The sequence below is a fragment of the Nomia melanderi genome, chromosome 11 (assembly GCF_051020985.1).
Source record: "Nomia melanderi isolate GNS246 chromosome 11, iyNomMela1, whole genome shotgun sequence".
Taxonomy (NCBI): domain Eukaryota; kingdom Metazoa; phylum Arthropoda; class Insecta; order Hymenoptera; family Halictidae; genus Nomia; species Nomia melanderi.
Genome location: NC_135009.1, coordinates 3038221 through 3065345, shown reverse-complemented (window position 1 = coordinate 3065345; position 27125 = coordinate 3038221). Strand labels below are relative to the sequence as shown.

The window sequence follows — 27125 nt, the reverse complement described above, 5'->3', positions numbered from 1 at the left end:
TAAACCCTTCTTTAAATAACAACTTCTGTAACATTTTCTTGTATCGGTTGAAACAACCAAGATATTGAAATGGACCAAGTTATTTCACGCGATTCTATACACCGTAAATGTCTGTATTACGAAGAAAAGCTACTATAAAAGCGAAAACAATGGAAGGCATAATATTTACGTCGAGCTAACACGCGGCGCTCGTTTTTCTATTTGATTTATAGGAACTTGAATTGTCTGGCCGATGATATCCGCACATGTCGAAAGCAGGAAATATTTTAAGGGATTTTCGGGCGCACTCTGAAAAGCATATTGCATGCAGAAAATGACCGATGGTGGAACGGACACAGCACTGTGACTGTTAGTTGCGCGGGACAGCACGGTATCAGGCAAGGAAACTGAATGGCATTAGTGCGAATTCCACGGCACTCCGCGGTTCCGCAACGGCTATTGCGCCGCTCGTATCGGCCAGTACATTTCCGACCCGCCTCGCTTTTGTTGCGCCAAGGAGACGATTGTCCCGGTTTCTCCTTTTACCCTTGAGTTTCGGGAGTCGCTGGAATACACAGAAAATAGTTGCATATGTCCAACAGCGGCGAAGGAACCCTTGAAATACTTGTCAACAGTACGATATCGTGGATTATTACACTGTTCACCCCTTTCTTGCTCCTGGTATCTGGTTACAAACAGGACAAATATAATTTTTTGCGACCTTTCTGTCGTTTTATTATGGATTCAATGTTTTTAAACTTTCAACTGCTGCAGATCGCCGATTATCCGAATTAATTTCGAGATAAGCCAGGTCGGATTAATGGCTTTTCAGAAAATCGATTTGAAAAGACTAAAGTGAGCGTGTTACGAATCAATCAGAGATTAAACGGTTTTCGGATGTACTTTTACCCTTTTTGTATGTGTTCAATCATGTTTGTGAGTATAAACGAGATCCAATCGTTCACATTAAACTCGGATAGTAAAGTGGAACACTTGAAGGAGGAAGGATATGTGTTTTAACAGATTGTTGACCAGTCACAAGTTAACTCGTGCTTGCATTTGCATTAACCATTTCAATATTTGAAACGCAGGGCAATATAGAATATTTCAAAAGCAAAATATTTAAAGTTATATGGAAGATATGTCCAAAGTTTCATTTCAATTCGTTATATACAAATAAAGTATACTGAAGTTTATTTAGACTATTTCACTTTCATATTTATTTACGGAATAATAACTGGTGACATGAGATGGTTTCTGCGTAAAATTTCCGATCAACAGTGTGCTAAAAGATAAACATTTGTGGATACATTATTTTATTTGTATAATTTACGTTCAAATAAATAACATTTCACTTGCTTAATGAGAAGCATTCTTCTTACATTTTGTTCTTATATCAAATTTTCTTCCATGAAAATAATTGCCAAAAGACAAATTTTACATTTTATTTTCATCTGTTAAAGGAACATTAAAAAATTGTAGTAAGTTAATCTTTTCGTTTAAATTAAATATTTTTGTTGGTTTAACATGTAGTAATTCTTTCATTTTCCGGAATTTTGGAAAAAGATGTCAATAACAACACGTAGCCATCAAGATTGTTAATAAAAGTAAAGTTTATTTTCTGACATTGGAAGTAATACATGGCTTCCTTCTATCATATTACATTTTGATCTAGTCAATAATTTGTAAAAATTATGCACTCACCAAGATAACAGTTATAGAACTTGAAGTATATTATTCGTATAGAATATAATCGTTTCTTGAACACTTTATTTTAATACATTTATACACAAAATATTCAAAAAGATTGATATATTTAAAAAAAGAAAATACACATTTCTGAAAACAATTAACCATTGTTGGAAAATAAACCTGTCTTTATTATAAAATTCATTTTCTACGACTTTTCTCATCCTCTCAGTATTAAACTATAAGTAATATAAACAAAGCTAATTGAATGACTTATACTGGGTAACAGTTTGTTAACTAGTCTTAGCACTAAAACTACCAAACGGGTCAATATGATAAGTTATAAATCAATTAAAGTCTCGATGAATGCACTCTTGCTATGAATATTGAAGTTTATATACAGTTTCTATATTGAAGTTTCTATAGAGAAATTTCAAAAAGTCAATTTAATTGCTGAGTAGGTTTAATGTTAAATATATAGAAAAATTGCGGTTAAAAAGTCCTTTAATGGCGAATACACAAGATGCAGCCACGAGAAACAGAACGAAACAAACAAGAGAAGTTTTGCGACTTGGTACCATTACAAAGCTAGACCACCCACAGGAGGAAGGACAATAAAACACTCCCATTGACACGCGAACCGGAAGAAGAGACACCGCATCCATTAGTCGTATACGTTCTCTTTGACAAGAGATTTTCTTCTCAGGATTATACCTCACGACGACTATTAAACGAACCAAACATGCTTTCAGTAAGAAAAATATAAAATTATTACATGAAATAATAATTCTTGACTCTAAAAGAAAGACTGAAAAATATAGAAATCATTAATTTTATAGTTTTATCTGCATTAACACTAAAGCTACCGAGTAGTTAAATTGATTTTTTGAAATTACTTTATAGAAACTTCAAAAGTGCATCTATCGAGACTTTAATTGATTTTTATTCAGTTTTCGTATTGCTAAATCAAGTGCTTTAATAATTTCTCAGAGAAAAATCTGTTATCTTTTTAATAATTGCCAAATGTAGATATCAGGGATGGGTTATATTGACCTGTCTGGTAGTTTTAGTGTTAACAATAAATTTTGGGATTACCATATCAACAATATTAATTTCAATATTATCGGTTTCCACTCAAAAGCTTGTTTACTATTGTAAACATTCGTCGTGTTACAAAGCAATATTGATCACATTAACTACAACTAAAATACAGGGAAATTATGTAAATTGAGGAACATAACTATCGTACTTCATATTTCATTTATAACACGTTATATTGAATTTAATATTGAATGTCAAAGTCTTTTATGTTGATGTATCGAACTGCATGTTGACTGATAGTTGCCTCTCAAGTGGAAAGAATTAACTTATAATTGCATGTAATAAACATATATAATTTTCTACATGTATGATATGGTAGAAAACCGATTATGTAATTAAGTAATATGGCTAAATCATTTTTTTTATTATTTAATTTTTGTCTTCATTATTTTGTGAAATAAAGAGATATCGATCCTGTACCCTTCACTCTGTACATTAGTATTGATAAATGAAAACTACTACTGAAAATTTGCTTCCATTCTGTGAGCCATTAGTATGAAGTAATATCTCTGATATGAAATTCATGAAGCGTTAGGATTGCGTTGCGCAGCTAATCATGGAGCTTTTGCAAATGCAGCGATATGGCCCGCGCTAAGTAATGGAATTGTGTCTAGCCGCAACTATAGTACACGTAGAAGACGATTGTCTCGCATTTCATGGCAGCTTGGTCTGCTCTATGTAATATGTAGATGTATGTAACTATCTATATAGCTCTGCTTATGCCTAAATCTTCAAAAGAAAATTATATTCTAAGCAGCAGTACTTGATTCCTCGAACAGATTCTAAAAAACTATGCACATTCAATACATACTTATTTGTTATTTAACACTAAAACTACCAAATGGGTTAAAATGACCTATTCCTAATGTCTTCTTTTTGCAATTATTAACAGGATAACAAATGTTTCTTTAAGAAATTATGAAAGAAATTAATTGAATAGGACGCAAACTGAAATATAAATCAATTAAAGCTTTGATAGATGCACTTTTGGAGTTTCTATAGAGAAATTTCAAAAAGTTAATTTAACTTCTCGGTAAGTTTAGTGTTAATTTTTCAGTATTAATATTTTGTTTGCTGAAAGTCTATTAGTAGGCTTCTCAATCACTATTCTGTATCAAAACGGAGTTTCATTATTTTCTTTTACATCATAATCTCAAGGAAAATCATAATCTCAGATCGTGTCAAACGAGATGATTTACTGATTCACAATAACAATTGCTGTTGCCATAGCGGACTTTTTAAAAAAATCTTCAGCTGTTAATCATGGATCTTCGAAAGGTCACTAGATAATCACTGGTATATAAATAAAGTGTTAAATTTAGATAAAAATAATACATATAAGAAATTGTGGAATTTGAATAGCAGGAACTTTTGTTTGTTTTAAAACCGAGTTTTATGAAAATACGTTAGCTCGCGTTCGTGATCTTTTCCATAATAAAAACACTTTAATAAAAATTATAATAACTAACATGTTATTTGAATTGCAGAGATTTAATAATATTATTTAAAAAAGAATAAATGATACGTTGAATTTAATTTCTCTGTGCGTTGTCTTTTGTAACTATTTTTTTGTATTGTTATATAATATTCAGAATAAGAAAATAATAGGTTACGACTCTATCCTTCATGTACATAGTTAATCTGATCTGTTATACTCTACATACAAAGTACATTATCATGTTATATGAGTATAATTTAAAAAAATGTCTTCACTTAAATTAAAAATATTGGTTATCAGAGCACAGTATTTTAAATCATGCAGTAACTGGTATGTTTAATTGATGTATAAATAAGTAATTTATTCTTCTAATGATAATATTCATATTCATAAACAATAATGAAAGTATCCTTATTAACATGTAATTTATTATAAATCGATTCCCTACAAACTGAAAGAGTTGCACGTGTATTATTAAAATAATGTTTAACAATTATTATTATCATTAAATAAATAGTAATTAAATTGTAATAATTCTCCAAATACTGTTTGAAACAGTGAATATCTGAAATTGGTTTCTGCCTTCTAAGTAAGCACAATTAATCAAGTGACATTAATTCTGGTTCTACAGCATATTAGACAGTGCTCTATGAGCAACGCGATTAAACTTTAAGCTCCCTTTTGTTATACACCAGAAATGGTCGTATCCTGCTTCAAGCAGCTTATAGAATACTGGCATGTTAGAATAGAATGGAATGGTAACCGTGTTTCGCTATAATTATGCTAATTTGATTAGAAGATATTTCCTGATATAAGACGCTTTATCATGAAATTCACTTCCTTGATAGTAGAACGTTTTAAATGAAATACGTTTCTTAAAATTTTACAATTTGTAAATTACAATTTTGTTCCATGAATAATTATTATGTTTATTTTTCTTTCTTTACATTCATTCATACTATGTATCCATCTCAGAAGACTTCCTTTAGGAGTTCAAGATTTATTCTAAAAGAACAATGTAAATCAAGTTGCTAAGAAACAAATGAAACAAAAGCAAAAGTCAAAGATTCTTCTTCACGTCTTCACGTGTGTTACATTTTGAAAAAAGAGTTATGAATTCGTCAGTTTAACGAATTTCAAATTTTATAGTTAACCTGAGAGTAATGCCGTCTAGGTTCATTTGTAATCCTGATTTAAAAATATTTCGCATACATTTTCATCTTTTTATAGCTACTTTAAGTTTATTTTTTAAGGATTATTTAATCAGGGAATATACGTGAACAGAAATTGTTTAAAAAGTACAAATAACAACGTACAACATAATATCACGTTGTATCGACATATAATAAAACATAACACATTAGCAAACCAAATTTATGGTGAACATCGAACTCTCATTCAACAAATTCATAAATCGAATTTCTAACAATCTAAAAACGTTGATAAGTAAGAATTTGATCTGTTTTAAGCATCAGTACCCACCTGATCGTCGAAAACGTCTACTCTTTGAGGATTAAAGTTGGAAACATAAAAGAATATTTCTCTACAAAATTATGATAACATTAATTGGCATGTATGTATCATCTAATTAATTTCCTCTTTGATTCTATAATGTCTAATCTTTTCTGCACGTTAGTATATTTTATTATATCACGTAACATGTTATCTTTCTCGATCAGTTGCAAGAAGGTTAAAAACGAAGGTTAAAAACGAAGAATTAAAACTTATAAATTATTGTACTGTTAATTATAGACTGTTTATTCATTGAAAAAAGAAGTAAAATGAAACATTAAACTAGTATAAGACATGGTATAATATAACGTTTTACATGGAAGATGAATTATGTATTAATATATACAAGCTTTACATTCAGGTTTATTGTATACAAGCAACGGTGTTCCTGATTGAGACACAATAGATCAATGCACGGTCGATCATATGACAGGTCAAACAGCCATTGTTCTTTGATGGGGCTTATGCTTATCGTCAACGAACAGTAATTACATTGCAACGAAATATAAAAATACATTCTAAATTAGTGATTTTCACCTTTGCGAATTAATATATTGTTAAAAATTTAATATTTGAGAATAAAAATTCAGGAAATATCGTATTTTGAACCTTTTCTTTCGAAATACTTCAATTCTATTTTGCAAATACTTTCTACCTTATACTCGCATTAAATACTTTTGTTTGTAAAACAATAATCAGTTATACTGATATATTTCTGTAAGCAACAATTTAAATTATAATTAAAGTAACTTATAATTAATTCAGTATTCACGTTTAGTTTAGTGTAATTGATACAAATGGTACTAATACCTTTGCTATATGTTACAGTTGTAAGTGTTAATATGTCTGTTCATGGAAAATAAATATTGTATTTTCCCATAAATATATGATATATTATTATTCTTCTTCTTCTTCTTCTTCTTCTTCTTCTTCTTATTATTATTATTATTATTATTATTATTTTGCAGAAATATTTTGTGGACACTGCTAATTTCATTTGTCTTAACTAAATTATACATGGAAATATATATTGTATTAATTTACACTCTTTGTGAAACTGAATATTTTTATCTATGAAAAATTTTCATCGAACTTGTACAAATATATTCCATATTGTTACGGTTTGCAAGTACTTATTTTAACCCCCTAACTGAAAATGAAAAGTCTCACTCGCGCGTGCCCTCCACGTGAAACATTATTTTATAATTCATTTTATAAATCTGTTGTATCGTACCAAAATAATTTTTTTTTATTTTTGTAAGGAAATTTAATTGAATGTTTAATATTTCACTTTTCTTTATAATAGTACTTATATAGTATCCGCAATGTTGAGATAGAATTAAGTAACATAAGTATAAACATTCGAGACTAAATAAATCGTAATGTAAAAGATTAATTAATAAATTGCCATAAATGGGATAAAAAGTATGAAGACTTCATACAAAATTCGTAAAAAATCACGCAAAAAAAGGAACGTACCGCGTTCGACGTTGAATCAGGGATAAAACATATATAATTAGTTGCTTGACTACTGTATTGTTTAAATTTCGTGTTCCCAAATTCCGTGTTTCGTGAAATAAACATTTTTTATTTTTCCTGTAATTCATATTCCTGTTTTCCTGTACATATAAACACGACAAATAAATATACGACGCGAAGGCAGGTCAGTCGAATAAATTTACCTACAACTTCAATTTTGTCCAAACAAACTTCATTATTGCGAATTTATCATCCCACTTTTCGTGCAGTTTAATATTACATTCAATAATGCAAATATAAAACAAATATAATTGTATACCTTTCATTTCGAAACAATTTCGTGTCCCTCGAAACACACGCGGTATATTTTTCAACTTTTCCCCCCCAAGCTTAATTTACAATGAAAAGTTTAATTATATTAAGGATACGCGTTGTTGCACGCGGTTCGGCTTTCGCCAATCAGAACGCAGAGATTTACTGCGATGGAACTGTTTTTTTTTCTCTCGACGTGCTCTTCTGCTCGACAGTTTCCTCAATTTACGTTTGCATTAAATTCTTTTTTTTTCTCCCGCCGTATACGCGTATCTCTCGACGAATTAACAGCGCCGTTTGCAACGCTTTGTGGAAACAATTGTTTTAAAATGATTGCGGAAAGTAAAACTGGCGTTCTCCCGTCCTACGGTTTCCTTGGCGCAACGTCTAGGAAGAGTTTATCGTGATTCATTAAACGCGGAGAAACGCGTCGCTGCTCCGCGGGCTAAAAATTGTGTTGCAGAAGAATTGCATAGAGAAAACCAAGTCACGTTCCCGCGGAAGATATAGGCTTTTACTCTGTGGAAACTTATTGGCAGTTTAATAGAACCGAAGGAAATTGTTAGCGCACGCAATTTAATTTCGTCGAACGTTTTGACCGTTCAGTGGAATTCTACGGTGCACGCAACGATTAAGTGAAGCGAGCAGGAAGTAATAGGAAAAATAATTATTTTGCTGTGGTATGCGGGTTTCTTTTTGAAAGAAACGGTAAAAGCTGAAACTTATTTCATTCGAACTGCTTCGTTGAGTTATACGGATTGAGATTGGTTTCGTACGAGACAGAAAAAAAATGAAAGTTAATTTAAAATTAGTGTGTGACAACGTGTTGGTAAATAATGTGTTGGAAATAATTAAAATAAGTAATTTTTTTGTTCTTTTCAAAGTTATAAATTGAGAGAACGGTTAAGTACATAAGCGTCTGTATATTAAAGATTTTGGTGTAAAAACAGGTACAGTTTATTTAGATTTTTTAATTAAATTTCCTTTAATTTTTTTATTTAGATTTTCTGGATATTTTTTATGTACCATATACTCTATTATATAGGTATTGTATACAATATTTTCATTCTTGTTATTAGCTTTATTATACCCAATGATTCATATTTGATTGAAATTAGTCTTCTTGCTGTCAAAGTAACACAATTTCTGAATTTAGAAAATTTACTTAATTTCTTACAAATAGTTCCATGTTAATATTTTCCGTTTAAACTGTGACAAAACTGCGAATGTCATACATCTGCATTATAATGTATAAAATAGAAGAATTGAATAAATGAAATTAGAACTTTTATACAGCTTAATGAATTCTTTAGTTTTAGCTTTAATTAATATACGACGTTTTTACTGTGTTACTTTTTGTGAAATTGATTATAAAAATAGAAATTTGTATAGTTTTCAGAATCTAAGGGTTAATGGAAAAAATTCTGTTTCCACTGTACGTATGTTTATGTCCTAAAATACTTTCTCAAACAGTAATATTTATGGAAAAAGTAATAACATTTGAGAAGAAGTATATTGAAACGTTAATATTTGCATCCTTTTAGAAATTATTCACTTGATATGAACGATATTTACTACAATGTTAAAAGAATGATTATAATATCAACAAATAATTGTAATACTTACTTGCTTTGAACTTTCCAAATCTGTGTACTATCTGATTCATTACGTTGAAAGAAAAATCACTTAAAACCTGTTCATTCATTAAAGCGTTTTATTCGTGGGAACGTAAGAAATCCACGATTACGCCTTCCCTGGTAATTAAAAGCTGGTCTTATTTAATTCGCAAGCTACTCTGCTGTATTTTTTCAAGGAAGCTATTTCGCATGATTTACCTACATAATTATAATTCACTGCACGCTCTGAAGTACGAACTCATTTGTAGGACAAAAAATATATACTCGAGTTGAACATGCTTCTTGCTCACACGTAATACTTCGTCCCTGTAAAATTAGCCCATAGTTATTTATATAAGTTTACCTGTCATAAGTAATCCCATACAAAATGTTGTTTTCGTATAAAGAAATGAATATCTATATCTGTATCTTTGAGATCATTTAATGATATTTGATATTATTAAAATCATTAATCGTTTTAGTGTATGAAAGGATTCCCATGTTAACTTATGTGTTTATTTTTAAGAATTATAAAACTGAAAAATAATTTTTCGGGCGTTGAAAATAGCGTAAAGTTTGTAGCCATTGTAATTTATTTGAAAATTTATTAATAAATCCAATATTTGTAGAGTAAACTCCATGCAGAGGTATCATTCGAAAAGTTAATCAATTGATATGTTACAATGTCGTTTTCAAAATAATGAATATTGCTGAACAGTTATTTTCAATTAAACAGAGTAGATTGATGGGACTATAAGGAGATAGAAATGTGACAACAAAACTCTCACATTTTTCTGCTAAAATTGTATCATTTTTTATAACACGAGTCAAAACCACATGCCATTAATAATCAATAATTAATTATTATATATCGTTATATAAAATTATTATTTCAATACTTATGGTTATATATTATTTACTATTCATTATCTATAATTCTCAATTATTTATTATATAATGTCACAAATTTGATTTTGCAAATATTATAAACACAAAAATTAGAATTGAAACTCACTTAGCAATAAACGAATTCCTAACTCCTTTTTCTGCACGAACTCATTATTCAGAAAGTATGCGTCGCGAGCAATAGTCCAGTCTTCGTGAATAACAGAAAATCTCAATCTTCGGGTACCGTGCATTCCCTAGGTACATGCAGATCGTATTACATAGACCGTACACGGTAGCCGGTTGCGTGCAGGCATGAATGTGCTTTACATACCTTTTTTCTATAGTAACTGTAGCAGGATACGCGCCGCGACAGGAGAATCAAAATAGCCGTACATTGTGGGAGAACTCTCATAATAGTTTCCTGCCAAAAGCGTCCGCTTTTAATTCTCCGGATTTCACTAGAGAATGAATGATTTCACGAGTGCATTTTTAATTAAATTGTTAATTAAGGCGGGCCAAGTGCACCGCGCGCCTACGCGGGAATTAATTTTCAAACTCACATCTCGTTACATTAAAAATATTTCTCTTTCAAAGGGGTTGCTTTTTATTTGCCTGTTCCCCCTGTGTCAGTCGTTCCGGGCTATACAAGCCGTCCGTGAAGAAATGACTGACGAAAAATATTTTTCTGTACAGCGTTTCGAGGCCTGAAACACCGGCAATCTGAACCCGAACCCGCGGAAAGCAAAAACGCCGCATGCCTTGAGGACCGACGTTCGTGAATTACATTCTGGAATGTCATTATCTTTGAGCAGACAATAAAAAGAGAAATGTTCGTTGTTAACCAACGGATCGCGTTTGTGCGGGCACGTCATTAGCATGTTATTACAAAATAATGGGAGGGAAATATTACCTGTAACAGGGTGTAGCAATACTCAATACTTTGACACATTACGAGGGCAAACGCTACAAAGGTGTTGAACGCATATTTTGCATCAAGAGTTTTTTCCAGAGAACAGCTATAAAAATGCAGCTGAATATTACGCAATATTTCTGCTGCAGGAATAGTACTATTTCTGATGGGGAGATAATCGACACCTAGTGGAAAATTAAAAAATCTTATTTCAATGAAATAATGAAGAGAGTTACCTTTTGGAGTTTTCAAATATATTGAGAAATAAGAAGAGTGGAAGATATTCCATCATTTACAGTTTATTCATTTGTTATAACCGGAATTCCTTCCATTTGTTTATAAACACATAATGTACTGTTGTTAACCTCTTGTCCTGTGATTTATTTCTCAGCTACTGTCGATACGCTTACTTTACCATTAATAATTTATTGAAGAAAGAGAAAAATAGGCATATTCTATGTTTATGTTTGCTCTAACATATAATTATTGATAATGGAATAATGATGTTTAATTTGAATTCGATGTATAATATATAATCTTTTACATATCCCTTTCTCCTCTCTGTTATCAAAGAAATTCCTGATATTAATAAAAAATGATTGATTTTACGTTTTTCGATTTGTCGTAATTATAAGTATGTAGTAGGATTCTGTATGATTGAAATAAGGTTGAATGACTCTAACGAATTAATTTTCTAAATTTAAATTTAGTTACAATTGTTTTATTCCGGTTTGAATTTAATGAAATGTATTCTAATAGATTGAAGTATTCATTTAATTCTTTGTTTTTCAACTGATGATACAAGAAATTTTAATATGCATGTAATTTACGATCATTAAATATTTATTTTATAAGGGAGAAGGAAATATGTAAATACGTCATTTAGAACAGTAAAGTAAATATATTGTATAAATATATAAATATAAGTTGGCAGATGAACCGACCAAAAAATCGGATCAGCGAGAACGAATTTATTGCACCCTTTATGCTCACGAGAAGTAAGTAGAACAGATTAGTAATGGTTAGACACATAGCCAGATTATACTTAATACCTCAGAAGCTTGACTCAGGGGCTTCAAAAACAATAAGCCTCAAAGGAAACAGATGTCCACATATTTCATTTATATTCATATACAGTGTGACATCATTTTAGTTGTCTTATTAGATTTATTCTTATTATAGTAACTTAACCTGCTTAAAATACAAATAAACCAAGTTCACATTTCTCTCACGTCCTCAGCATAAAGACAATATACAAAGCTACTCGAAATCGCAATTAGATTTTATTAACAGATTCAAAATAACACAGTATTTTTTGAATTTTTTTTTTTCATTGAAACTGTTTTCTCTAGATATAGTTTCTGATAAAATGCTTGTAATCGAATATTTTTTTGTGTTCACTCTTCGTACAAATTTTCAATATCAGGTTTGCTGACTTCAGTCAATCCGGTTTTATCCCGTGTTTTAGCATTATTTCTTTCCCCGTCGGAACAGCTGTAATACAATTTTTTTCTTCGAAGTTTCATTTTTTGTTCATAGAGATTAACGTCACAGGAAAGTCAAAACATCCCCCATAGTAATCTCCGCGTTCAAATTTATTCCAAGATATCTTACTTCTTAAAATGATGAATCTACTTCGTACGTTTCTGCTAGGTAGCGGTGAGCGAAGAAAAGCGTAAAATTCTAGATTACAGAAGAAAATTTTAGTTGTTCAACACTTTACGCTTTGTCCCCATTCATCTTCTCCCGGTGATGTACTTTTTTTAATATTGCCCTCATAAAACTTTATTTCGGTGTTTAAAACTTTAAACTTAATTTTGACTCCTCGCATAAAAGAAATAATATTACGAGCTTTATGAAAAAGGGCGATAAATAAAATTAATTCCTCTTCCTTTATAATACTTAAAGCTATTGATTGTTAGTAATTATAAATCAGATTTTACTGCGATACACTCAACTTCTTAATACACACTTTTTTCCAAACTAAACTAAAAAATATTTAAAATTTTTACGAGATTTTTTTATATTTGAGTTTATTTTATGGTGATCACATTGAGAGTAAAGTGATTAGGGATTATCAACATGTGGATACATTACTTATTAGTTAATAATACTTATTACATAATGACATATTCTATGATAATATACTAGTTCTTTGCCAAGGTTGATTGATGAATTATTCAAATGCATTTAGAAGATTAATTTATTTGAAAAACTTAAGCACATTCTGGATGCTGGTGGGACCATGTAGGTTCGTCTTCATATCAGATTTAATGTTTCAGTTGTTTTTGTAAAACATTTTCCACCTAAAAAAATCTAGTATTTCGTTATTAAACTATTTTCGTAAAAAGTCTATAATGAAATTAAATGTCGTTTTTACATTTTAATAATAATGATATGACCACATGTTCAATGATTTCGTGAATACTTGAAAAGTCACATGTACAATCCTCTTTTTCAATTTAAATTTAATAATAATATGAATGATTATATGTATGCGAACAAAGTATTCCACTAACAATAATTTTTTCAGTTAAATTATCTTACAAGGAAAGGTATCGAATCCGGAAATTCTAAAGAATGATGAAATTTTCTGTGTAAATAAAATAAGTCGAGCCTAATACATTGCAATTTTTTGTGTCGAATTGCACTTCGAAGGGTTGAGACCACCCCATGAAAAAAATGCAAATTATTAAACAAAAAATACATAGTTCATTCATAGTTCATTCACGTCTATAAAATTGCATAATAGAATTTTCAAATCAATCGTTTTCAAAGTCAAAATTTTGAATAATTTGAACTTTTTGACAAATTTTATTTTGTAATTTTGCAGATATAAAAGAACAATGCATTATTTGTTTAAACTTTGTTCGCTATTTCTTATCCCTTTCAAGATAATCTACGGGAGAGAAAAATTTGCATCATTTTTCAAGGGTGATTTCACCCCTTCAAAGTGAAGTTTAGCACACAAAACATTGCAATGTATTAGGCTTGACTTACTCTACTTACACACAAAGTTTCATAATTTTTTGAATTTTCGGGTTCAATACCTTTCCTTGTTAGATAAATATTTGTTCGAAGGAATTTGAATAACGCCTAACCCTGCTTTACACTGGTAGCCCTATTGTTACTGAAATTCAAGGTCCAACATTTAGTTGTAAGGTGTATACCTTATTTGAGTGTACGGCTGGCAGAGTTAAAAAAGTTCACGTTTCCGCAGCGAAAAGAGCGGTCCGGAGTCAGCCGGCAATTCGAATTTCTCTCCCTTTTCTGTTCAGACAGCGGACCAGTTTGTTCGTAACAACACTTGTTACCGCGGCGCTCGTATTTCGTCCCTCTTTCTCGACCGTTATCAGCGTTCCTTCTTTTGCACCAACGCTGACCGCTAAAATTAAAGGGCACCGCTGTAATGAAGTTAAGGTTTCGGCACATTCCCGCATTTTTCGGTTAGATTTATCGCGACACGGACGAGGAAGGGAACTTAGCGAAGGAATATTACCAAGAAAAAAGAACATTATGCATTCTAGGTTTAACTTTATCTGCTACAAGCTAATCGTCTAATAGATGAATCGATGGTTTGAAAGTAGGTATGGTTATACATTTTTCAAAAGCTGCTTTATGTGGAAAAAACACAAAATGTAAACAAAGAAGTAAAAAACATTTACAATAGTTTTGTTTCTTAATTATTAGTCTAGATGTCAAGAATTAGGTATAACAGAGAAGTGAATATTGATGATTATATGAAAAAAATGACCTGTGTTACAAATTTCAGAGGCCATATCAGAGCCTTATAATGTACCAATTTTATCATTTAACCTTAAATATGTATTGCCAATTAGTACAGATAAAAAAGGACTTGCTTCACTGTTATATTTTTAAAAAGTAATAAATTATTTTTTAATTGTTGAATTATCAATTTTGATTTTCAATTTGAGGAACCATTTCAGAAAATAAGATACAGATAGAAAATTTATAGGAAGAAATATTAATACCAGTTACGGAAAACTTTAAATTTCGATTGACTTTCGACCACTTCAGATTATTTTATTTCTATTAAGTTATTGATTTTATATAAATAAGTCTTCTTTTAAAAATATATAATTGATTATATGATAGAATGTTTGTTATCTGATGCGATGATAAAATGTAGTAACTCAAGTCAAGAATATTTACAGTGGATACAATGTTATTGCATCGTATATTATTCAATCGTTAAATAAAGCATAAGGAATTACGTATTCGAATAATGCAAACGGGTAATACGAAACTATTAGAAATTTTTTTTAACTGATTGAGAATATTTGTAAATGTTCGATAACTATCTTTACATTCATTAATGTAAAAGGAACAATGTTGAAATGAAATTTTATTTCTTATATAAATTTTATTTAATCTTAATTAAAGATTGTTTTCCTGTTCCTAAACATAAGCAACAATAGAGCTTGACGAAGCTTTCAATATGGCGCACTTACAAAACTGTAATACGAATGGATACAGTATATTACTTAAAAAAGTGAGTTGAAAATATACTATACAATTTTTTCATATAATATTTAGTGTCCAGAATAATCACTTCTGAAATTTTATCGAATGTATGTGTCGTTCAATGAACAACAGCTAACATTTCTAGCCATGTTTGACCGATCCTGCTTGAAATTTATGGTCTGTTTTTCAAAAGGAGAGCTCTGAGATACGCCGACAGTCACAATAGCTGTCGCCGCACCAAACTCAGTCCAGATTGATGACTTTTGGCTGTTCGTATTGGGGTGGACAACTATTGTGATTCTCTGTGCACCACACGACTGTTCTTTCGAAAAACAGACCATAATGCAGGCATAACATACGAACTTTTGGGCTCGATTTTTTCGAAATCAAAGTCGTGCACGGAAAACTTTTGTTCGATGTTCTTGATTTATATTTTAATATAGAATAATTCCTTTTACTGATGTAGATACCACAATGTCGAACATATTCTGTATATGATATAACACAATTAATAGTTTAACACGATATTCTGACTATTAAAATTATATGTAAGAATTACTTGTAATTTATTTCTACAATAAAAATATGTAATAGTATTCGAAGCAAAGATTATACTATTTTAGATACGTCAATGTTCCTTATTACAAGAACTACCGAATCAGTCAAAACGACTGGTTTCGGTTTTCTTGTTTTGCAATGGTTTATATTATAAAAGCATTGTATATTCAAAATGAAAATAAACGGTTTCACTTGAATTCTATAACTAGTGCCTCAAGAAACTGAAAATAATCTATTGTTACAATTTTCATACATATTTTATTATATGAATGTTCGGTAGTTGTAGTGTTAACATTTGTCGAACACAGGTATCTTAAAATTGTACCAATGTGAAGACACATAGGTTTGGGAATGTACGCATATAATTTTTCTTTCTAAATAAACTTTCATCATCAGAAAACATATAAACAGAATAAATGGTATAACCAAGTGGATGGCAATTGTACTCGAGAAAGTAAACGTCTCGAGGGAAGGATACTATTGTTATTTATACTACGGGATTTCAAGAAAATGTTATATAACATCGTCCACCAAAAATATAGGACGTGATTTTTTTTATAAAAGAATCGGGGGGTATATTTATTAAACGAATAAGCAGGAAAATACTGTGTAAAAGTTTATTGAAGCTGGTATACTTAAAGGAGACATAAACAACTAACATAATTATTAGTCTCATAAGTTTTATTATTTCAAAATATAATTTCAATAAAATAGTGTTATCATGTTTTTATGTGGGAGTTTAATTTACTTGATCACTAATTACTGTTTTTATTCACAATAAACGAATTTTAAGATTAAATAATTTAATAATTTTGTGACGTGAAAAAGTGTAGACATTTGTTACAATTCGTTTTCTTTGCAATTATAAATCAAAACTTTATACTTTTTTATACCATTTTGTTACACTGAACTGTAAATAATGTATATCCATTAAAAGAAATCTGAAAAAGTTCTTCGTTGTATGGTTACTTCATTTATCTTTACCACACTATCGACTGAGCGAATAATTTTGTGACCCACTGTATATACAAAGTACAGTTAGTGTTAAGTCAATGAAATTTTCTTCGGTTCTCCATGTTCGTAGTATTAATTCGGTGTTCTTTAAAACAGGATTCAGTGATTCGAAGTGGTGGACAAACGAAAGCTATCCAAGGAACGCGTCTGCCCACACAGAAACGGAGCGGAGGTCCCAGAGGAAGGAAGCACCGCGCCCTGGGAGGTTAGTAACGTATAGTTAAGCGTCGGTACGAACACAGAATGACATCGGTCGGTTCCTAAATTCTCTTAAGCCCTGTGAGTGAAAAAGGGAAGGCCGAGGAAGTACTTTCCTGATTTGTTAATACCCACTGGATTTTATGGTGGATTTAGCAGGTGATGTTGCTCAGTGATTTATTTTCGATCGCCCCCTAGCGGGCTAATGGATTTTTCGTACCGTCCTATTAGCTCTAACGAAATAAAATGCTTTTAATGTACGTTCCGAATACGAACGGAGAAGTATGCGTTTTACATTTCAAAATTTGCATTTCAAAATTTATTGGCACTTCAACTTTTCTCTCTTGTATTAACTTTATACAATACTGGCATATAACTTTTGCCTGATATTTATTTAAATTTTCCTATGCGATTCTCATTTACTTTATACCAATTAAATTGGTAATATTTCATATTACATGGAAAGTTGTTAATGAATGTTATATTTGGAAGTGTCGTTCAATAAAATTTTTCAGTGTTCATATATTCCCATGATATTTGTTTCAAAATGTTTTGATTTGATATTTGATTGTGCTATATTCATTATATTAAAAGAGGAATTTTATTGTTAAGGTAATTTAAAGGATCCATTGCGTTTCGCGTAGAAAAATGAAAAATTATTAATGTCGTATGAATGTGAAAATGCATATTCTACATAATGATTAGATGAAATTCTTTTATGTAAAACAATATTCAGCATATTTTATAATATTAAAGTTATATTAAAAGTGAGCACTACTTACAATCTTCCACAAGTTAATATATTTTAATGAATTGTGAATAATAATACAGTTTTATTAACCGAATATAACAAAATAAAGGTTTCACAATGCATTCTCTATTCACTGTAAAAATTTAATGAAGAGATAACCGAATATGTACACCTTAAATAACTTATATTCGAATTTAATGGAGTAAATCCGTTGATATTTCCATGTGATCCAATTTCATTTAAATTAATATAAACGATTTATAATTCCATTCGAACTTCATGTGCAACATTAACCCATTTCAATGAATTGATATCAATTTTAATTCCTCTTAATTACGTTATTCCCACAAAAGCAGTTAACAATATGTATTAATCCGAAGAATACATTTTCCAGTTTTAATTAATTGGTTTTGAGGGCGGTATAGAATAATACAGCAAAAAAGGATATTATATTAACTGAATATAATATTTTAATATAATTTATTATATGTGTGGAGTTATGTGCAGGCCATATAAATTTATTATATTAGATTAGTATTTAAGATGATTGTAAGGCCTTTTCAGAATAGTGTAGTTTCGCGAGTTGAGAGGAGGAGGACAGAGTAGACTAGCGTGGGACAGTGTAGTTTGAGAGTCTGGAGTAGTAGGCCAGAGTGGACCAGCGTGGAACAGTGTAGTATTGTGTATAATAGATTAAGATACATAGTTTAGTTTAATTCTAATCAGTTCTAATCCATTTAAATAAAAATACAAATACACATGTGTTTGTTCTCGCCAAAACCTTTCAATCCCACATATCTTTAATATTTTCTTAGAATAAACAGTTTTACTATTGAATTTTGTTCACACAGAGCAATGTTCATAATTATCCAACAGATAGAGATACTATATTTTATAAATAGATAGCATAAAGTGAGCAATGGGTAATTGCAATATCGGGGACCTCTTCATAAATGCATCATCTTCATCCCCACCAGATTCCTTTTAACATGATAGTGCTCAACGATCAACCTACGGTTAAAGGGTATATAACATAACCCGATTATTATTGAACTTAACGGTTTCAATATCTCTTTCTTTTTTATTCACAGTTCTTTTCTACATTCGAAACTTCATTCGGTTATTATACAAGCACATGCCGTTACTCACGTGAGCCAAGTCGACCTGGGGCTCAAAAGTGAAGAGCGGCCAGAGGACTCGGCCACACGCTCCACCTCAGCTCGCGACTCGGCCAGTAACAAAGACGTGTCGAAACTAATTCCGCCATTATTATCAGACAGAGCGCAGCGAGTGGACGTCTCCCCTTGCCTCTCTTAGTTCTTAAGCCACTGACCAGCTTGGCTGACGGGAGTAACGCACTGTAATTACGGTTGTAATTTTATCGTGTTTGGTACCATTTTAATCAGAAAAACATAACAAACATAGTGGCGAAGGTTGCATTCATAAAAATTCAAAAATAAAGAAGTTTGATTGTTGAGTTAAAGGTCTCAAACTCACCGAGAATCTTGCATTGTCCTGTTCTCTGTCCGCCATGCTAAAATCTTTGTTTCTTGAGATGGAGTCGATTCAACCTCTTCATAATTGCAACCTTCCGGTTTCCGTGAGTGTTTCAATTTAATTTTTATAATTTCTCAATAACGTATGCAAAATTTTACATCTCTGGCGACTAATTTCAAAATATTATGACCTCAAGATATGCGGTTTATTGAAAATAAGTCACAATATCGTTTATCGATAATAATTTCTATGTCTACGTTTATTCTAGAGGTTAGCCACTGATAATAGAAAAGTAATGTTTAATTCGTAAAGTGTAAATAACATTTAGATTTATCAAATTCAGTTGAAAATTTTCGTCACGAATCTGACATGATGTTGTAAGGTAAAAGGTTAATAGGTACGTAATTATCATGCGGCTCTCGACGATGCAAATCGGTAAAAGAGATATTGCTGGATGCCTGGGTTGGACGTCGATCGACTTTCGATGGATGAAAAGGTGGGGGCGAAAGCTGAAACCAAAAATATAAACCAGCTTCATAAGTCAATGAGCCTGTACGGTCGACAGAGCCAGCCGATGCATTACTAGCTGACGTCCCCCGAGGGAGGATCGATGCTGCGGCGGCCGTCTCTCAAGGGGTTGTAGTTAGTGCCATAATTTCGCTGGGAGCCAGAACGTCGTTTCTCGCAGCGAATCGCATTCGTCAACCGACTGTTTTCGCTGGTGAGCGTGTTTCGCGTCCGGCACGGCTCACCTGGCCCGGACGCCTTGAAAGACAGTGCAGAAACCCTTTTTTCCGTCGGGATGTAATAACCCTGCATTTTTCCGGCGCAACGATGACGCGTCACCGTAAAGAATAATACGGTCGTTTAACAGCGCAACGTTTTCCCGGCATGAAACCGTGACCAACATATTCACAGATATTACTTATTTAACACTAAAACTGCTAGACGGATCAAAATGACCCAGTCCTGATCCTTTTTTTGTTGCAGTGATTAAAAAGAAGACAGATGTTTCTCTGAGAAATTATTAAAGTAATTAATTTAGCAATACAAAAACTGAATTTTAAATCAATTAAAGTCTCGATAGATGTACTCTTGAAGTGCCTGTAAAGAAATTTCAGAAAGTCAGTTTAATTACCCGGTAGGTTTAGTGTTAACCCGTTAGCTGTGGAATTTAGTTTTATAAATATATACGCAATAAAATGAAATAATGAAGTGTATACTCGTCAAACGCAATTAATCGGTTAACCCTTTCCGATCGAAGTCCGGGTACGATCCGGCAATTTTTTAACGTATCTCAATGAAAGTGTGGGAATAAATATTAATAATGTTAATATTATTATATAGTTATATTATCTAATCTAAGGACGTATACATCCATACGCCAATGATGGTGAAACATACATCCACAATAATACAAATGAGTTAACCGCTTGAGTCCTGGCAAGCACAATCACGCTTCTCTTCTGTTCTCAGAAGTACAAGATACGGGATAACATCATTGTTTGTCAGTATAATTTTTGCGGAACGTACTAATACAAAGGAATAACAATTATACGCGACAAAAGTGGACAAAAAAAACGCAACACGGAAAATACTTACAGAAAAATGCGCACATGTACGAAAACGCAGAAGAAAAATGTATACATGGAAAGAATCGCACAATGTAAAATACGCCCAGTGCATAACATGTACATATATGAATTATACAATCATAAAGCAAAAGTGTGGCCTGCACCCTCTCTCCGTGAAAAAAACTAACCCTACTTATACCAATCTTTATTATATAAATAAATCTCTTTTGAATGCACAGCAGCAGCCGTCATTAATACGTATAATAAATTACCAAGGAACTGCTGTATTTAAGAAGAATTGCAATACAATAAATAATTTGTTTCACAATAAGTAAGTATCTTTTTGCAATAATTTAGTAAATATGCAGAGCCCCTCTCCCTCTTTGGCTTTACAATTGTACAATTCGTATGTGTACGGGTTATGAACTGAGCGTATTTTACGTTGTGCGATTCTTTCCATGTGCGCTTTGTTCTGTGCGCGTTTTTGTAGGTGTGCGCATTTTTCTATACACATTTGTCGTGTGCGCTTTTTTGACACACATCGAAGAAAGCTATTCAGCGCTCAAACAATTGAGGACAGCAACCGATAATCGACTGAATCAGCCAACATCACAATTCCAAACATTTTATCCTGTAACGAGATTCATTGACCACGCTTTTAACACTGGGAACCGGCTATTGTCCCGTTGTCATTAAATAAACACCAGTTTGCTTTATGCGATCTCGATCACTTTTACCGGCACCGACCCCCTCCGAGAACGTAGATTTACGATCGGCCACGAAACGGTACGCGGTGCCCGATTATTTTCGATTGATTTATTCGATTTTCCGAATTCCAATCGTCGATCATAGGTAAGCGTTTGTATGTACGTCGCGAATAGCCGCGCGGATATTTTCAATTAAATCCTCTTGGGATTGTAGGGCACAAGATTGACTTGTCAGACGCGTTTATTTGAACTATTATCCAGGTCGGATTAGTAATGGCTGACTGATTCGGGTGGAGAGTTAATGGAGTTTCATGATTTATTTTGGATGATTTGTGCACCGAACGTTTGACGCAATTAATTTGACTGTACGCGGATGGTTGTAGAGAGGTTCATGGTAGTTTCTCTTCTTAAATGTCAGAACAGAGATAGGTATGTTTCCTTTGTTAACACATTCCATGCCATCGGAAATTTCGCTTATATCTTGCTTATAAAATGAACTGATTTTTTCAATGAAATATTAAGTTACATTCGAGTTTTTGGAGATTTTTGTACATATTTTGATATCATTTTTGTACGTTTTCGCTGCTTTGCAACATGTACCGCTATTCTTTGACACATGCCTTATAAAAAATGTTTCCTTTAGTTAAGTTATTTATTTAACAACCTTAATCGATAACAACAAGCTCTGCCGTTAAATAAGTCTTCTTACCATCGTTCATCAATCATATAATACAATTATATTATTAGTGTATTAATCACCGATACTGACTTCGACAACCTATTAAAACATCATCAAAATCAAAAGTGAATTTCTGTTTTGAATTAACTAATAATTTTAAATAATTTCATATTTTACTTGCAAAGAGTCGTGCACTTTCTATTTTATCGAAGATTGTTCTTAATTAACTATTTCAAAATTAAATAGACGTACGCATATACACACCTAACTTATGCAATCATCGATTAACACGTTTACTGAGGAACAAGATTTAAAAACAATTTATGTTACACATTAAAACACTCAGTGCATACATGGGTCTTATTTTAATCTATAAATTAAATTATTTTCAAAATTATTCATTATTTAAAAAATATCTGAAATGAAATTTTTTCTATTTTAAGAAGACAGTACTTTGTTTACAGTAGTTTGTTTCTAGGTGGACGTGTGTAAGAGACATGACAAAGTCATTACTATTCTTTAAGCTATAATTACATCATTCTTTTTGCATCAATTGATACAGCAGATCGTTTTTTACAAAAAAATGTTCTAAGTTTTCAGAAACAGGAGATGAACTATGAATTCTTTTAACATGTGATCTTTGCCAGAAAAAATATATAAATTTATAAAGAAATAGATAATTGTTGTGATGAATAATTTAAAAATGACTTCAATCTACAACAAAATCGAAACGGGTATTTTTACCTGACCGGCTGGTTAAGTTTTTAACAACGAATACTTTAAGAAATTATTGCATCTACGGATTAAAATAGCATTTCCTGTATTAAACATGAGTGATATCGATTTGAGCCAATGGTAGCAGACATGTCAAATTCCAACCCAAGTGGTTAAAGGTACGATTCGGAGAACCAGTCGTACCGACCTTCAAAGATACCTCACAGGAATTGCGGTTATGGCAGTATTGTCCAGTGACCGTGAGATTCCTAACCGCACTGGAGCCGATGTACTCATTAATTAAATTGCGCTCAAGTCACTTGATTGCAATATTATTATTAACACTTAGGTAACCACCTGAAAAAAGAACTATAACTATATCCTTTTTCATTCATTTCAATTGAACTCATTTAACAGACTTGATTAAAAATTGTGTTTTACAAAAGCGAGAAAGGTATTTAATGAATTGCAAATATCCGCGATTCAAAACTTATTAAATAACCAACCAGAAAAAGTAAACAAAATAAGGTGTTTAGAAGACAAAATTTTCCAATATCATCACTTAATAAAGAGAAAGGATCAATGATCCTTCTTTCTTTTTTTTCTTTTTTTGGTTTAATTATTTTACTGTTAGATAATTCGACTTATTCGATTATACAAATAAACTTAATATTAATTAGTTTGGGTAATCGAGATGGTGCTATATTCTGTTCGATTATGCAAAGTAATTAATTATCTAAGTTATCTGTTTATTCGAACCATTTTAGTCTCAATTAATTCGGATAATCGAGCTTTTATTATATTTTTAACCCTTTGATTGCTTACTATAAGCCGAAACAATCGTCATTTTTGTGTCGAATATTCTCTGATGCACTGAATGCAGTTTAGATTTTATTGGAAGAGGGCGACTGAGTTTTTGGGCAGAGGTGCATTGTAGATTGGATTTAGATAAAAATGGCTTTCATACAGAGAATTGAAGGCGTGATTCTAGAATGTTATCGATGTTTCCAAACCATGGATGAAAAATGGTGTATATTTTTATTATGGGCTTAGCAATTCAACATTTTTACGATTTATAAAGCAAAATTTACTAATATTTTACCTCACTTGGAAAGGTTACCTATATACGAAACTATTTATTATTAACTATGTAAAATATAGTTACAATTAATTATAAAATACAAAATCACTCAATTAAGAAATTAATTAGTCTCTTTGCTAAAGTGTACAACGAAACTATAAAAATTTCATTTTGTAATAAAAGTTGCTTAAAGTATGTATAGAATGAATTAGAAAATTGGAACTGGAAATTGGAGGTTTTAAAGTCAATTTAATTTCTTCAGGCTGAATGATATTCCTTTATATTTGATAACGTAATGGAGTTTGCTCAGACAAATGAAATAGAATGTAAGGTAAGATCATTCAGTGACACGAAAAATCATAAAATTGGAAAATGGATATGATTCATGCATCTTCAGCTAATGAATCCTACTTAAGTGGTCTATAAATATGAATTAAGTAATAGAAACGTGTGAAAAGTAGATTTTTTCCAGACAACCATTGAAGGCATGAACGAATCAATGTAAAAATGTTGAAATGGAGTTTTAAATGTTAAAATGTATTTTGAACAATTAAAGCATATCGATGAACAAAATACTTTTAATACATCATTGTGTTTTACGTAATATATTTCAAGAACTTGAATAATATACTAAGAGTCTTAATAAGTATTGATTACAGATTTTTTTGATTTTGTACAATTTTACTGAGCATTTATTTAAAGGGCAAAACAACGTTCACAATACACAGTAAAAAATCATTTTGTTCAAAAATTTGAAAAATGCTTGAAACTACAACATATATATATACCTGTTCATTACAAAATTATACGTTTGTGAATGTCAAATTTATTTATAAATAATTTAGAAAAATTCGTATACATACATAATAAATATTTTAAAGTGTAATATTAAATAGATCCATTTGTCTGAAATAATTTTCGCACAAAACGTTGATTCAAAAGTGCAAGTAAATGGCAACCTTTTGATTAAAAGCCGCATTGTTAAAAAAAAAGTTGCGCTTATACGTATGCAGGCATTCAGTGGATGATTTGTAGTGAGCGTATTCTCTGAAGACTTAAAGTTTTACCTTTCATTAAATTCCTACTAAAAATGAAGCAATAGTTGTATACTACGCAACAGAAGTATTGATTGGAATCCATTAAAAGAGTTGTCTTCCGTGTCACCTAAATATCAAGTAGCTTTGATACAGTAGCGTCAGATGATCGGTATCTCGAAAAACCTTCCGTTTCAACGAACAAAAATAATTGGCCGCTAATGAACGGAATCCCTTGTTCGATTCGGTCTGATTCTCATCCTCAAGGGAATTTCGGATCTTCCGTGCTGTCAGACCGCTCGGGATCAAAAGCTTCCCTGCACACTTTTACAACCGTTTTCACTGACCTCTCTGCCGGTTAATTTTTACAATATGCCACTAATTGCATGCTGGCGTGATTCTGATCGATTTGAACTTTTCCGATATTTCTGTTATTCACACCTTCCTGCATTCAAATGTTAAATATGTACAATATACAACTTCGAAGAGTAATAATATTAGCTTATCAATTCGTAAGTAAATTCTCAATATTTATTGTTATGTATTTGTCACTACTGTCTATTATATATGTATTGTCTTGTGTGTGTTATTTAAGATTGGTAAAACGGTATTTATTATTAGGTTGCTGATTATGAATTTATATTATTCACGTGTTGTATATTTAGTGTATACTTTCTGGATATAATATAGTAAATAAACTATGAAGAGATACAACAGAATTAATTAAAAGTATTTTACATTGTCGTTGCGCAGTAATAAGAATATAAAATTGCAAAATCATAGAATAATTAGTATGTCATAAAAACGATTAGCAGAAAATAATAAGATGAAAATAAAGTATCAATGTGCCTTTAGCCTCCTGATGAAGCCAGCTGCAATGCCGGCGAAACGTTGGGAAAATATTCCTATTGGACACGGCTCTCACTCGAAAGCCAAAAATGAATGTAATGAAAATAAACTATTACATATTTTTTACATTAAAATAGATTGTGTAAAAATAAATCTTCGAATAAAATATTTATCGTCGTCATGTACAAACTTTTTAAAAATGTTTCGCAATTGCAATTATCTCCTACATGGATTGTAGAGAAAATCTATTATACTCTGTAAACGTTATTTCTGTCAGTTTCTTATTTCGTTGAAATTACTGGTATCCATACGCTGTGCATGAATTTTCGCTTGTTCTTGAAAAAGCGTTCTCGTTGTAATTATGCGCTTTGTATTATCTCCCTTACTGTATCTTCGTAACTGATTTATGTCTTATAAAGAGGTGAAGAATTTTTCGTTTCCATGTTACAAAAATTGTTGAGATTACTTTTTTAATCTCACGCAGATTAATTAGGGAACTGTTGAAGAAAGAATTTCGATATATCACGGTGTATAATTAATCGTTCTCGCTTTGAATAGATGAGCTGAGATTCATAAAAATAATGATTCCTCTGGCCTCCATTAATTGCATGGCATACATTAGATGAATGAGAAACTTACTTCATTGTTTCCTTATCACTTTGAATGTTACAGTTCGACTGAAAACTTGAATGATTTTCATTCCTTTTCAATAGAATCGAATTATTTTTGGGAACAAGTTATCTTGACGTTTTAATCACCGTGTATTTTATTATTACAAGAACGTTTAATATTATTGAATTTTTACATTTCTCATCTTGCTAAAGAAAGTAAACACTCTTACTAATTCCATAAACTTATAGACCTTGCATTATTCTATGTTCAGTAGAAATCGATTGGAACTGTTTGTTCAGTCTCTTATGTTTCAAAAATATTTTTCAAGGATAGCGAGTATGTCATGTAATGCGATGAAAATATACCACCTAGAAAATATTATCTTGAAGTATTGATTAGTTACATTAGTTTTACGTAAGGTTTTATATAATTGGAAATTATACTAAAA

At 31.2% G+C, this 27125-nt stretch overlaps 1 long non-coding RNA gene across 1 annotated transcript in view; it reads left to right on the top strand.

The window, feature by feature from the left end:
• LOC143175072 (uncharacterized) overlaps positions 1 to 27125 on the top strand; it is a 498558-nt gene that overhangs the window by 182346 nt on the left and 289087 nt on the right. The window contains exon 4 of the long non-coding RNA XR_012999692.1: positions 17078 to 17186. This is a non-coding gene — a long non-coding RNA (uncharacterized LOC143175072). The remainder of the gene's footprint in view (positions 1 to 17077; positions 17187 to 27125) is intronic.